Here is a 13,359-nt window from a genome sequence, read left to right as displayed (position 1 = left end):
CACGATATAACCTTGACATGCTTACATGCAGTTTTCATTTGGCAAGTTGTGCGTTGTGAGTCTTCACTCCACCTCCCCCTGGCCTTCGCGGCACAGTCTGTTACCCCAGCTGATCATAACCGGCACTCTCTCACAAGCTGTAGTTTATTACTTGCGTATGTTACCTGCAATGCATTACCCTGTTACGCAGCTCTGCTGGTGGTACCTGCAGCTAGAATAGACACCGACCACATGGGAATGGCATGTTGGCCTTTATAACAAGAGGAATCGAATATAGGAGCAAAGAGGTCCTTCTGCAGTTGTACAGAGCCCTAGTGAGACCACACCTGGAGTATTGTGTGCAGTTTTGGTCCCCTAATTTGAGGAAGGACATTCTTGCTATTGAGGGAGTGCAGCGTAGGTTTACGAGGCTAATTCCCGGGATGACGGGACTGTCATATGCTGAGAGAATGGAGCGGCTGGGCTTGTACACTCTGGAGTTTAGAAGGATGAGAGGGCATCTCATTGAAACATATAAGATTGTTAAGGGCTTGGACGCACTAGAGGCAGGAAACATGTTCCCGATGTTGGGGGAGTCCAGAACCAGGGGCCACAGTTTAAGAATTACGGGCCAAGCACAGTTTAAGGACCAAATGGCCTACTCCTGCACCTATTGTCTATTGTCTATTGAAACAGGCCCTTCAGCCCAACTTGCCCACGCCGGCCAACATGCCCCATCTATACTAGTCCAATCTTCCCACGTTTGGCCCATATCCCTCCAAGCCTGTCGCTGCCTCAACTACCTCCTCCGGCAGCTCGTTCCATAGTCCCACCTGCCCGCGTTTGGCCCGTATCCCTCCAAACCTGTCCGACCCAGGTACCTGTCCAAATGTCATTTAGACAATGTTATAGTGTACGCCTCAAATACCTCCCTCAGGGTCCTGTTAAATCTTTAGCCCCCCTCCCCTTAAACCTATTTGTAGACAAAAATGCTGGAGAAATAAGGAATGGTAAGGTATGTGGGTATCCATGAGGATAAGGAATTATCAATGGGTTTCAGGTCCAGACCCTGCCTTGCACAAGATTCCACCATCTGCAGTCCTGTGTGGCCTGGTATCGATCATTGGTCTTGCATTATGGTACCTTACACTTCCATATCTCCCTCTCCCCTTGCTCTCAGTCTGAAGAAGGCTCTCAACCCGAAACGACACCCATTCCTTCTCTCCAGAGATGCTGCCTGTCCATCTGAGTTACTCCTGTCTATCTAAGGTTTTGAGGGATATGTGTAGATGGGGCATCGTTTAGGACGTTAGGACGACAGATGGCACAATGGGCTAAGTGTTCGGCTGGCGACCGGAAGGTAGCCGGTTCGAATCCCGCTTGGAGTGCATACTGTCGTTGTGTCCTTGGGCAAGACACTTCACCCATCTTTGCCTGTGTGTGAATGTGTGTGAATGTGTGTGAGTGATTGGTGGTGGTCGGAGGGGCCGTAGGCGCAGATTGGCAGCCACGCTTCCGTCAGTCTGCCCCAGGGCAGCTGTGGCTACAGAAGTAGCTTACCACCACCGAGTGTGACTGAGGAGTGAATGAATAATGCGATGTAAAGCGCCTTGAGTATTAGAAAGGCGTTATATAAATCCCATCCATTATTATTATTATTATCGTGGATAGCATGGGTAAGTTGGGCCGAAGGGCCTGTTTCCATGCTGTATGACTCTGCCATTCTATTTACACAGTGGATCCAAGATAGAGTGGTCTCTATATGCTGCAATGCATCGGCCCATAATGAACGCGTTGTGTATGTTCCGTGTTGTCAGCGCTTGATGAACGAGCAACATGCTCGCCCCTGTCATGCCATTTGAGAACAGGCAGTACACCAGTTGCCTGTCATTCGCCAAAAGAATAGAGTCTATGTATTCCGCTCTGTCACTCTGTGATGAACAAGTTATCTATGGTGTGCACTGTTTTATCACAACAGAGCAATACCCTGTCATGTCACAACACAAATGGTGGTGTTTCATCTACTCCTTCACGGAGCATGGGGCATGCTCTAGGGCAGTGATACAGCGCGGAAACAGGCCCTTCGGCCCACCGGGTCCTTGCTGACCAGCGATCCCCGCGCACTAACACTATCCTACACACACTAGGGACATAGAAACATAGAAAACATAGAAAATACGTGCAAAAGTAGGCCATTCGGCCCTTCGAGCCTGCACTGCCATTCAATATGATCATGGCTGATCATCCAACTCAGTATCCCGTACCTGCCTTCTCTCCATACCCCCTGATCCCTTTAGCCACAAGGGCCACATCTAACTCACTCTTAAATATAGCCAATGAACTGTGGCCTCAACTACCTTCTGTGGCAGAGAATTCCACAGATTCACCACTCTCTGTGTGAAAAATGTTTTTCTCATCTCGGTCCTAAAAGATTTCCCCCTTATCCTTAAACTGTGACCCCTTGTTCTGGACTTCCCCAACATCGGAAACAATCTTCCTGCATCTAGCCTGTCCAACCCCTTAAGAATTTTGTAAGTTTCTAATTAACTGGGTTAGGAGGGAGAGATAGATCAGCCATGATTGAATGGCGGAGTAGGCTTGATAGGCCGAATTCTACTCCTATTCCTTATGACCTTATGATCTACAAACCTATGTGTCTTTGAATTGTGGGAGGAAAACAGGCCCTTCGGCCCACCGAGTCGGTGCCGACCAGCGACCCCCTCGCTCCAACACTATCGTATACACACCAGGGACAATTTGTAATTTTTCACCAAAGCCAATTAACCCACAAACCTGTGCATCGTTGGAGCGTGGGAGGAAACTGGAGCACCCGGAGAAAGCCCACAGGGAGAACGTGCAAACTCCGTACAGACAGCATCTGTAGTCGGGATCGAGCCTGGGGGGGGGGTCCCTGGCGCTGTGAGGCTGATGTGGGCCTTGTCAAACTCCAGCAGATTAATCAGTGCAGGGACCTGCTGCAAGTTCAGAGGCTGCAACTCACTCATGCCACACAAGACAGCAAATGGCCTGTGGGAGAAAAAGGAAGCTTTCGACGACATAAGCTATGGCTTCTTTATAGTAAATGCCTCACTCAGCCACAATTATATGTCACCAAAGGGTCTCCATTACTGAGTGCAGTGAGGTGGAAATGAACTCAGGCCACTTCCTCTACGGTGAACTCTGCCCGACATTCCCTGACTTGGCAGCCCTTAGCGCTGCAAATTAAACTGAATCCAGATGAATTATCCACACAGGGAACCGATGATTTATCGGCCAGCTCTAGATGATCCTTTTATTTTCAATGGGTCTTTCAGTCTTGTGTAAGGGGAAAGTATACCGTTAATGGCAAGACCCTGAACAGCATTCATGTACAGCGGGATCTCGGCGTGCAAGTCCACTGCTCCGTGAACATGGCGAAACATGTACACGGAGTGGTAAAGGGGCCTGTCCCACTGTACCAGCTCATTCAAGAGTTCTCCCAAGTTTCCCCTGATTCGAACTCGGAGAATTACGGTAATGGCTGCTCGTAAGTACTCGGGGCTCTCGTGGACATTTTTCAACGTGTTGAAAAATCTTCACGAGTTTTCACGAGCTTACCGCGTTTCCCGAGTACCTGCCGTTAGCGTTACGTGCCGCTAAGAGACGTCCCCGAGCTCCGACGTACATTCTACGTGCTTACCACGAGTTTGGGTTTTTTTTAAACTCGGGAGAGCTCTTGAATTACCTCGTACAGTGGGACAGGCCCTTTAGGAAGGGGTACAGTTTAGTTGAGTTTAGTTTAGTTCAGAGATATACGGCGCAGAAACAGTCCCTTCAGCTCACCGATTCCGCGCCGACCAGCCATCCCCGTTACACTAGCACTACCCTACGCACACTAGGGACAATTTACAATTTTACCGAAGCCAACTGATCTACAAACCCGTACGTCTTTGGAGTGTGGGAGGAAACCGGAGCTCCCGGGACAAACTCACGCAGGCCACAGGGAGAACGTGCAAACTCCCTACAGACAGCACCCATAGTCAGGATCGAACCCGGGTCTCTGGCGCTGTGAGGCAGCAACTCTGCCGCTGCCGCCCGTATAGTATTCTTGTCTATATTGGTCGGACCACTGAGTATGTGAATCAAAAAGACTTGATGTAGCTTTACAGGACTTGAGTTTGCGTTTCAGTTTAGTTTATTGTCACGTGTACCGAGGTACAGTGAAAAGCTTTTGTTGCGTGCTAACCAGTCAGCAGAAAGACAATACATGATCACAATCGAGCCGTCCACAGTGTACAGCTGCATAATAAAGGGACTAACTTAAAGAGCGATTAGTGCAAGTTAAAAAACAAAGTGCTGGAGGAACTCAGCGGGTCAGGCAGCATCCATGGAGTAAATGGATAGGCAACGTTCCAAGTCTGGAGTCTGAAGAAGGGCTCAGACCTGAAAGGTTTTTAGGTTAATTGACTTTGGTAAAATAAATTTGTAGAATGTCGCCTTGGTGAGACCACACCTGGAGTATTGCGTACAGTTTTGGTCTCCTAATCCGAGGAAAGACATTCTTGCCATAGAGGGAGTACAGAGAAGGTTCGCCAGACTGATTCCTGGGATGGCAGGACTTTCATATTAAGAAAGACTGGATAGACTCGGCTTGTACTCGCTAGAATTTAGAAGATTGAGGGGGGATCTTATAGAAACTTACAAAATTCTTAAGGGGTTTGACAGGCTAGATGCAGGAAGATTGTTCCCGATGTTGGGGAAATCCAGAACAAGGGGTCACAGTTTAAGGATAAGGGGGAAGTCTTTTAGGACCGAGATGAGAAAAAGAAAATTCACACAGAGAGTGGTGAATCTCTGGAATTCTCTGCCACAGAATGTAATTGAGGCCAGTTCATTGGCTATATTTAAGAGGGAGTTAGATGTGGCCCTTGTGGCTAAAGGGATCAGGGGGTATGGAGAGAAGGCAGGTACAGGATACTGAGTTGGATGATCAGCCATGATCATATTGAATGGCGGTGCAGGCTCGAAGGGCCGAATGGCCTACTCCTGCACCTATTTTCTATGTTTCTATGTTATTAGTGTATGGGTGATTGCTAGTCGGCATGGACTCGGTGGGCCGAAGGGCCTGTTTCCACACTGGATCTCTATTGTGTAACGTAACGGTCAGGCAGCATCTCTGGAGAACGTGGAAGGTGACATTTCGGGAAAGGACCCACAAGTTGCTTGTTGCTCAAACCGAAGAAGGGTCCCAGCCCTGAAACGTCGCCTATCCATGTTCTCCAGGGATGCTGCCTGAGCTGCCAAGACACTCCAGCGCTTTGTTTCATGCTCAGGACTCCAGCGTCCACTGCCTCTTGGTGTCTTCTCTCAGGCAGAGAGGGCTTCCACTGCCAGAAAAGCAAATGCGAGAATATCAGAGCGGGGCCTTTGTACATGACCAGCAGTTCAATTCACAGCCTAAGCTGCCCTTCAATGAATCAAATAACAGTGCAGTGGCCTCAGTGGAGGATTTGCTTGTAAATAACACACCATTCTGTGCTGGCGTTGGCACTGTAGAGGGATCCAGTCATCTGTTTCCTGTGCTTGGTCTCCAAATATCATGAAAACTGTCAGCAAAATTTGGTAAGCAAATGAGCGTGACTCTGGCCAAATAATCACAGAAAGGCAACAATATTTCCCCCAGTTCTGGTCCAAATTATTCCAGACTCTAATCAGGGGGTTGTCGGGAGCCAAGCTCGGTGCAGCCTCATCAGTGAACCGTTGAGTACGTTCTCCGCGCCAGAACTGCCTGGGCAGTGGTTTGTGCACGGACATGGTACACTTGGTACCGCATGACCTCATTTGATATTGGCAGTCCTTCACCCTCACGCCAGGGTAGTGTTGGCACCGCCTGTCGGTAGCAGATGCCGCACGTGAGGCTGCCAAGCTGTCAGCCCGATCTGACGCGAGTTATAAATCATTCCCACCTTCGATTGGGTTATTAAGCGGGCAAGGGCTGAGAACTTGGAAGTGGCTCTCGGGCCTCAGAGTGCTTTAGAGTTTAGTTTAGCATAGAGAAACAGCGCGGAAACGGGCCCTTCAGCCGCGCCGATCGGCCATCCCCGCACACTAACACGATCCTACACACACGAGGGACAATTTACACCTACACCAAGCCAGTTAACAATACAAACCGGTGCGTCTTTGGAGTGTGGGGAGGAAACTGAAGAACCCGGGGAAAGCCCACGCAGGTCACGGAGAGAACGGACAAACTCCGTACAGACAGCACCCGTAGTCGGGATCGAACCCAGGTCTGCGGCGCTGTAAGGCAGTGACTCTACCGCTGTGCCACCAACCATCTCTCACCCAAACTAAACTAAACTATGGTACACGTGGAAACACATTGCCACGAGTTTAACAAACAAGTTTTACCTGAATATGTTAATTTGTGGAAATCTCTGCCGCAGAGATTTCCACAAATTAACATATTCAGGTAAAACTTGGAGAAATGTCACCTTCCACAAATGAAGGAGGTGGAGGCCGGTTCTCTGGATGCTTTCAAGAGAGAGCTAGATAGGGTTCTTAAAGATAGCGGAGTCAGAGGATATGGGGAGAAGGCAGGAACGGGGTACTGATTGGGGATGATCAGCCATGATCACATTGAATGGCGGTGCTGGCTCGAAAGGCCGAATGGCCTACTCCTGCACCTATTGTCTATAGACAGCCGTCGCCTTCCCTTGGGCCGACCAGGAGTTTGTACGTTCCCCCCCCCACCCCCCACCCCACCCCCCGTGACCTGCGTGGGTTTTCTCCGAGATCTTCGGTTTCCTCCCACACTCCAAAGGCGTACAGGTTTGTAGGTTAATTGGCCTGGTGTAAATGTAAAATTGTCCCCAGTGTGTGTGTGTGTGTAGGGTTAGTGTTACTGTGCGGGGATCGCTGGTCGGCACGGACTCGGTGGGCCGAAGGGCCTGTTTCTGCGCAGGAATTCTCCTCGAAATGTAACTAAACTGAACTAAACTAAACTGCTGTGCAGGAAGGAACTGCAGATGCTGGCTGTTTGTTGCCTTCATATGAGAGAGGGGGGAAAAACTTAACAAAAGGTACCAAATCAAAAGAATAAAGGCTGCATTTAGCAGGAATAAAGGAGTAGTCATGCCGGGCAAAGTAATGTCACAGCGAGCGTACAGAAGATCCAGCTGCAAGGAAGGAAGCAAATAAAGTCTGTGTGAAGAGAGAGCAGTGTAGCTCAGAAATTAGCCCACTGCTCTGAGCTAGCAAGGAGGGTTCGTGGAGGCTGGCAACATTTTGGGGGGAAAGTAAGTGATTTTTGGGGGGGTGTCACGGTGGCGCAGCGGTAGAGTTGCTGCCTCACAGCGCCAGAGACCCAGGTTCGATCCCGACCGCGGGTGCTGCCTGTACGGAGTTTGCACGTTCTCCCCGTGACCAGCGTGGGTTTTCCTCCGGCTGCTCCGGTTTCCTCCCACACTCCACAAAGACGTCCATGTTTGTCGGTGAATTGGCTTTGTTAAAAATCGTGAAGTGTCCCCAGCGGGTGGGATAGTGCTCGTGTACGGTGGAGGGGGTGGGGGGGGTCACTGGTCGGCGCGGAGTCGGTGCTGGGGCTGGAGTAAGTCAGGAATGAGATGGACTCATTTGGGTTTGGAGCCCTCCTTCAGACTGAGCAACAAACAACGTCTCACAGAGTGTGGTGAGTCTGTGGAATTCTCTGCCTCAGAGGGCGGTGGAGGCAGGTTCTCTAGATGCTTCCAAGAGAGAGCTAGATAGGGCTCTGAAAAATAGCGGAGTCAGGGGATATGGGGGGAAGGCAGGAACGGGGTACTGATTGGGGATGATCAGCCATGATCACATTGAATGGCAGTGCTGGCTCGAAGAGCCGAATGGCCTACTCCTGCACCTATTGTCTATTGTCTATTGTCAAAGTCCTGGAATAACTCAACAAGTCAAGCAGCATCTGCGGGGGGGATGAACAGACAGTGTTTTGGGTTCCCGATCCGAAACTTGGTCTGTCCATTCCCTCCAGAGATGCTGCCTGACCCACTGAGTTACTCCGGCACTCTATGTTTACAGGCCGTTCCATTCTGTATCATATTGATTTGTAATCACATAACACTGAAGGAAAGTGCAGTTTGAAGGCAGGTTAAGTTTGATTTTCTCTTTGTTGAACAAGGCAACTTGGCAGGGACATCAGTAAACGTATCGTGGTGCTCCTCAGTTTAATTTATAGCCTAAAGGGACACAAATTGCTGGAGTAACTCAGCGGGTCAGGCAGCATCCCTGGAGAACATGGATAGGCGACATTTTGGGTCGGGATAATCGAATGGTCAGACGAAGCGTCCCGACCCAAAACGTCACCTATCCATCTTCTCCACAGATGCTGCCTGACCCGCCGAGTTACTCCAGCACTTAGTGTCCTTTTTATGTTTACAGCAGCAACTGCGGTTCCTAGTTTCTACGTCTGCATTTGTAACGCGATAGTTCGGCACTCACTTCGCCCGGCGAGAACAGGAAGTGCGGTCTAGTGAGTACCGGTGTTTTGATGATATCACCCGTACAGCTCCACACTGTCTGCTGAAAAAAAAACGCACTCCCCTTCCTCTTCAGAGAAGCTGAAAACCTCCCCCCCCCCACGCCCCACCACAACTAATTTCCCAGAGTAACTTCGGGCCCGTTTACGAACCTGCTCTTGATCGGGTAGTTCATCGGTTTCAGGTGAAGAGTAAACAGGCTTTGTGAGGTCACACGTGGATCGTAGGGTAAGTGTCTCTCAGCTTCCATCGCTCGTTGTGTACTCGCAAGCGGGTCTCAGGCACTGCCCACTGCTTCAAATGCTCGTTTTAAAGATCGCCACGTCTTTAATTCCATTCTGTGTTCTTGCCATTCAATTCTTGATCAGACTCCTCTCTTTCTTTCCAAACATATTCTCGGTTCTTGCCTGCATTTACATGTACGCTTGCCATCATCGACCAGGGCGTCGAGTACAAGAATCAGGAAACGTAGAAAATAGGTGCAGGAGGAGGCTATTTGGCCCTTCGAGTCACGAGGCAACGCCACAGGACTTTAGTTGGGCCCCATTTGGAGTAAATGCATGAGGTTATACAGTCGTAGAGTCACACAGTGTGGAAACAGGCCCTTCGGCCCTACCTGCCCACACCTACCAACATGTCTCATCTACAGTACACAAGTCCCACCTACCTGCGTTTGACCCATATCCCCACAAACCTGTCCTATCCCTGAACCTGTTCAAATCTTTCTTAAAAGTTGTGATAGTACTTGCCTCATCTACCTCACCTTAAACACGCACCTCCAGATTCAGGGACAGTTTCTTCCAGGCTGTGATCAGGTAACAGAACCATCCTACCAACAACTAGTGAACAGTCCTGAGCTACTATCTACCTCATTGGGGACCCTCGGACTATCTTTGATCGGACTTTACTGGCCTTCATCTTGCACTAAACATCATTCACATTATTCCCTTCATCATAGAAACATAGAAACATAGAAAATAGGTGCAGGAGTAGGCCATTCGGCCCTTCGAGCCTGCACCGCCATTCAATATGATCATGGCTGATCATCCAACTCAGTATCCTGTACCTGCCTTCTCTCCATACCCCCTGATCCCTTTAGCCACAAGGGCCACATCTAACTCCCTCTTAAATATAGCCAATGAACTGGCCTCAATTACCTTCTGTGGCAGAGAATTCCACAGATGTATCTGTACATCATTTACGGCTCGATTGTAATCATGTATTGTATTTCCGCTGACTGGTTAGTATTTCTTTGTACCTCGGCACAGGTGACAATAAGCTAAACTATCTAACTCTACCACCTTGCCGACTGTGCTACCGTATATGTTCTACTTCTGCGCCAGTCCACCAGCTTGGCCTCTATGACCCATTAACAAAAGGATCCACTCTCAAAAGCTTTGCGTTCACTCTGCATTAGTGGCCTCCAGTGAATGAATACTGGTTTCTCTAACTTCAAGTAACCCTTATACCCTCTCTCTCCTTCCCACCCCCACCCAAGTCGTTGTACTAGGTTTAAAGTCATCTTGTCGAGACACTAAGAAGGAACTGCAGATGCTGGAAAATCGAAGGTAGACAAAAGTGCTGGAGAAACTCAGCGGGTGCAGCAGCATCTATGGAGCGAAGGAAATAGGCGACGTTTCGGGCCGAAACCCAGAAGGAAATAGGCAACGTTTCGGGCCGAAACCCGTGGGTTTCGGCCCGAAACGTTGCCTATTTCCTTCGCTCCATAGATGCTGCTGCACCCGCTGAGTTTCTCCAGCACTTTTGACTAGTACGGGGTGTCAGGGGTTATGGGAAGAGGGCAGGAGAATTGGGTTAGGAGGGAGAGATAGATCAGCCATGATTGAATGGCGGAGTAGACTTGATGGGCCGAATGGCCTAATTCTACTATCACTTGACCTTATGACCATATGACCCGAAACATCGCCTATTCCTTTTCTCCAGAGATGCTGCCTGACCCTCTGAGTCACTCCACAATATTTGCGGCTATCTTCAAGTGAGACTTCCCCTTTAGCTTGATGTCGACAGAGATTAATTAATATTTGCTGGTCTCACGTCCTGGTTTTGAAAAGACGATGTAAGCTTTCCTGTCGCGGCTGAGTTTATGAAACCCAGTGATCTGTGTTGGATTAGAATTGTCGGGGGTTGGGACTCTGACCAGTTATCCCCAGTTGGTCAGAGGCAAGATCTTTGGTCAGGGGCCATAATTGATCTCAGATTACAGACACAAAAAGCTGGAGTAACTCAGCGGGGCGGGGCGGGACAGGCAGCATCTCTGGAGAGAAGGAATGGGTGACGTTTCGGGTCGAGACCCTTCTTCAGACGGAGTCATCGATGCTTTGTTCTGTACCTTCCCATACCTCTAGTTTCCTTCCTGCCTGGTTCTCAGTCTGAGGAAGGGTCCCGACCGGAAACGTCACCCATTCCTTCTCTCCAGAGATGCTGCCTGAGTTACTGCAGCATTTTGTGTGTACCTTTGAGTGGGGACAGATATGAATGGACATCCCCTTTAACTCTCAGTCCAGATCAGAGTGCAGGGATCTCCAATGGGTGTGTGTGTGTGTGTGTGTGTGTGTGTGTGTGTGTGTGTGTGTGTGTGTGTGTGTGTGTGTGTGTGTGTGTGTGTGTGTGTGTGTGTGTGTGTGTGTGTGTGTGTGTGTGTGTGTGTGTGTGTGTGTGTGTGTGTGTGTTGTGTGTGTGTTGTGTGTGTGTGTGTGTCTGTGTTGTGTGTCTGTGTTGTGTGTTTGTGTGTGTGTGTGTGTGTGTCTCTGTGTTGTGTGTCTGTGTTGTGTGTTTGTGTGTGTGTGTGTCTCTGTGTTGTGTGTCTGTGTTGTGTGTTTGTGTGTGTGTGTGTGTGTGTGTGTGTGTCTCTGTGTTGTGTGTCTGTGTTGTGTGTGTGTGTTGTGTGTGTCTCTCTGTTGTGTGTGTGTGTCTCTGTTGTGTGTGTGTTGTGTGTGTGTGTGTGTGTCTGTGTGTTGTGTGTGTGTGTGTCTCTGTGTTGTGTGTCTGTGTTGTGTGTTTGTGTGTGTTTGTGTGTGTGTTGTGTGTGTTGTGTGTGTGTGTGTGTGTGTGTTGTGTGTGTGTGTGTTGTGTGTGTGTTGTGTGTGTTGTGTGTGTATGTGTTGTGTCTGTAATGTGATAGACAATGTATTGCGATAGGCAATAGACTAGGAAATAGGCAACGTTTCGGGTCGAGGCCCTTCTTCATTCTGGAGAAGGGCCTCGACCTGAAACGTTGCCGATTCCTTCGCTCCATCGATGCTGCCTCACCCGCTGAGTTTCTCCAGCATTTTTGTCCACCTTCGATTTTCCAACATCTGCAGTTCCTTCTTAAACAATAAGGCAGTTTCTAAAGACTTGCTGGGCGCTTTAAAAAATGATGATGCCAGGCTTGTTTGGTAAAACCAAAATTGAATAATTTATTTTTTCAGAAGTAAAATGAATGAGGGGAATAGATCGGGTAAACATAGAAATTAGGTGCAGGAGTAGGCCATTCGGCCCTTCGAGCCTGTAGACGTACAGAGTTTCTTGCCCAGAGAAGGGGAATCAGGAACCAGGGGACACAGGTTTAAGGTGAGGGGGAAAAGATTTAATAGGAACCTGAATGGTAACCGTTTCCAAACAGAGGGTGGTGGGTGTATGGAATGGGCTCCCAGAGGAGGTAGATGAGGCAAGGGCTATCACAACAGTTAAGACAATAGACAATAGGTGCAGGAGCAGGCCATTCGGCTCTTCGAGCCAGCACTGCCATGTACTGTGATCATGGCTGATCATCCACAATAAGAGGCCTTTGGACGGGCATATGGACGTGCTGCGCCACTGCAAACAGATGCTGAACGGAATGCAGAACGCTGCAACAGAAAAGGAAATAATGTAGCAATAACCGTCACAAATCAAAAAATAGGAAGTTCGGTTGTGAAAATTGTGCAAGAGTCTCATGAGGAGTATAACTGCCGATGAAGCAAATAGTGTGGAATCGAATAGAGTTAATCACAAGGGGCCCACGAGGAATGATTCTAACCTTGGCACAGTGGCGCAGCGGTAGAGTTGCTACCTTACAGCACCAGGGACCCAGTTTCGATCCTGACCACGGGGGCTGTCTGTACGGACTTTGTACGTTCTCCCCATAGAAACATAGAAAATAGGTGCAGGAGGAGGCCATTCGACCCTTCGAGCCAGCACCGCCATTCATTGTGATCATGGCTGATCGTCCCCTATCAATAACCCGTGCCTGCCTTCTCCCCATATCCCTTGACTCCACTAGCCCCTAGAGCTCTATCTAACTCTCTCTTAAATCCATCCAGTGACTTGGCCTCCACTGCCTTCTGTGGCGGGGAATTCCACAAATTCACAACTCTCTGGGTGAATTTTTTTTTTCTCACCTCAGTCTTAAATGACCTCCCTTTTATTCTAAGACTGTGGCCCCTGGTTCTGGACTCGCCCAACATTGGGAACAGAAAGAAACATTTAGACAGGTACATGGATAGGACAGGTTTGGAGGGATATGGGTCAAACGCACGGGCAAGTGGGACTAGTGTAGCTGGGACATGTTGGTCGGTGTAGGCAAGTTGGGCCTGTTTCCACACTGTAAGGCTCCATGACTCTAATCACAGACATGTGTGTGTGTCAGCATTCCTGATTTGTGCCGTGGTCTCCATTCCCTTTAGAAAGAGGAAGAGCCAAGGGCTGCCTTGCATCGTAAACCACTGATGGCTGCCTTCTTTCGGGGAGCCATTTCCTGAGGGAAGGACATCAGGCTGTTGGGCTCCTCATGAGAACAAAGAGGAGATCTCATGTTCACAATTAACATGGAGGAAACCAGGATATCAAAACAAGGAAAATGGATCTGTAGGAATAAGTGCTGGAGTAACTC

General features: G+C 49.2%; 1 protein-coding gene across 7 annotated transcripts in view; it reads left to right on the top strand.

Annotated features, from left to right (window-relative positions):
* Window positions 1-13,359, top strand: part of celf2 (CUGBP Elav-like family member 2) — a 579,470-nt gene that overhangs the window by 288,703 nt on the left and 277,408 nt on the right. The window contains exon 1 of one of the 7 annotated variants that reach the window (XM_033040144.1): window positions 8,693-8,714. The exons of the other annotated variants lie outside the window; for them this stretch is intronic. The gene's annotated coding sequence lies outside the window, so the exon portion shown is untranslated. Of the gene's footprint in view, window positions 1-8,692; window positions 8,715-13,359 lie in introns of those variants that run through there. 7 annotated transcript variants of the gene reach the window in all.

Source organism: Amblyraja radiata, chromosome 21 (genome assembly GCF_010909765.2).
Source record: "Amblyraja radiata isolate CabotCenter1 chromosome 21, sAmbRad1.1.pri, whole genome shotgun sequence".
NCBI lineage: Eukaryota > Metazoa > Chordata > Chondrichthyes > Rajiformes > Rajidae > Amblyraja > Amblyraja radiata.
Note: the sequence above shows the minus strand (reverse complement) of the source record. Positions and strands in the feature narration are given on the sequence as shown.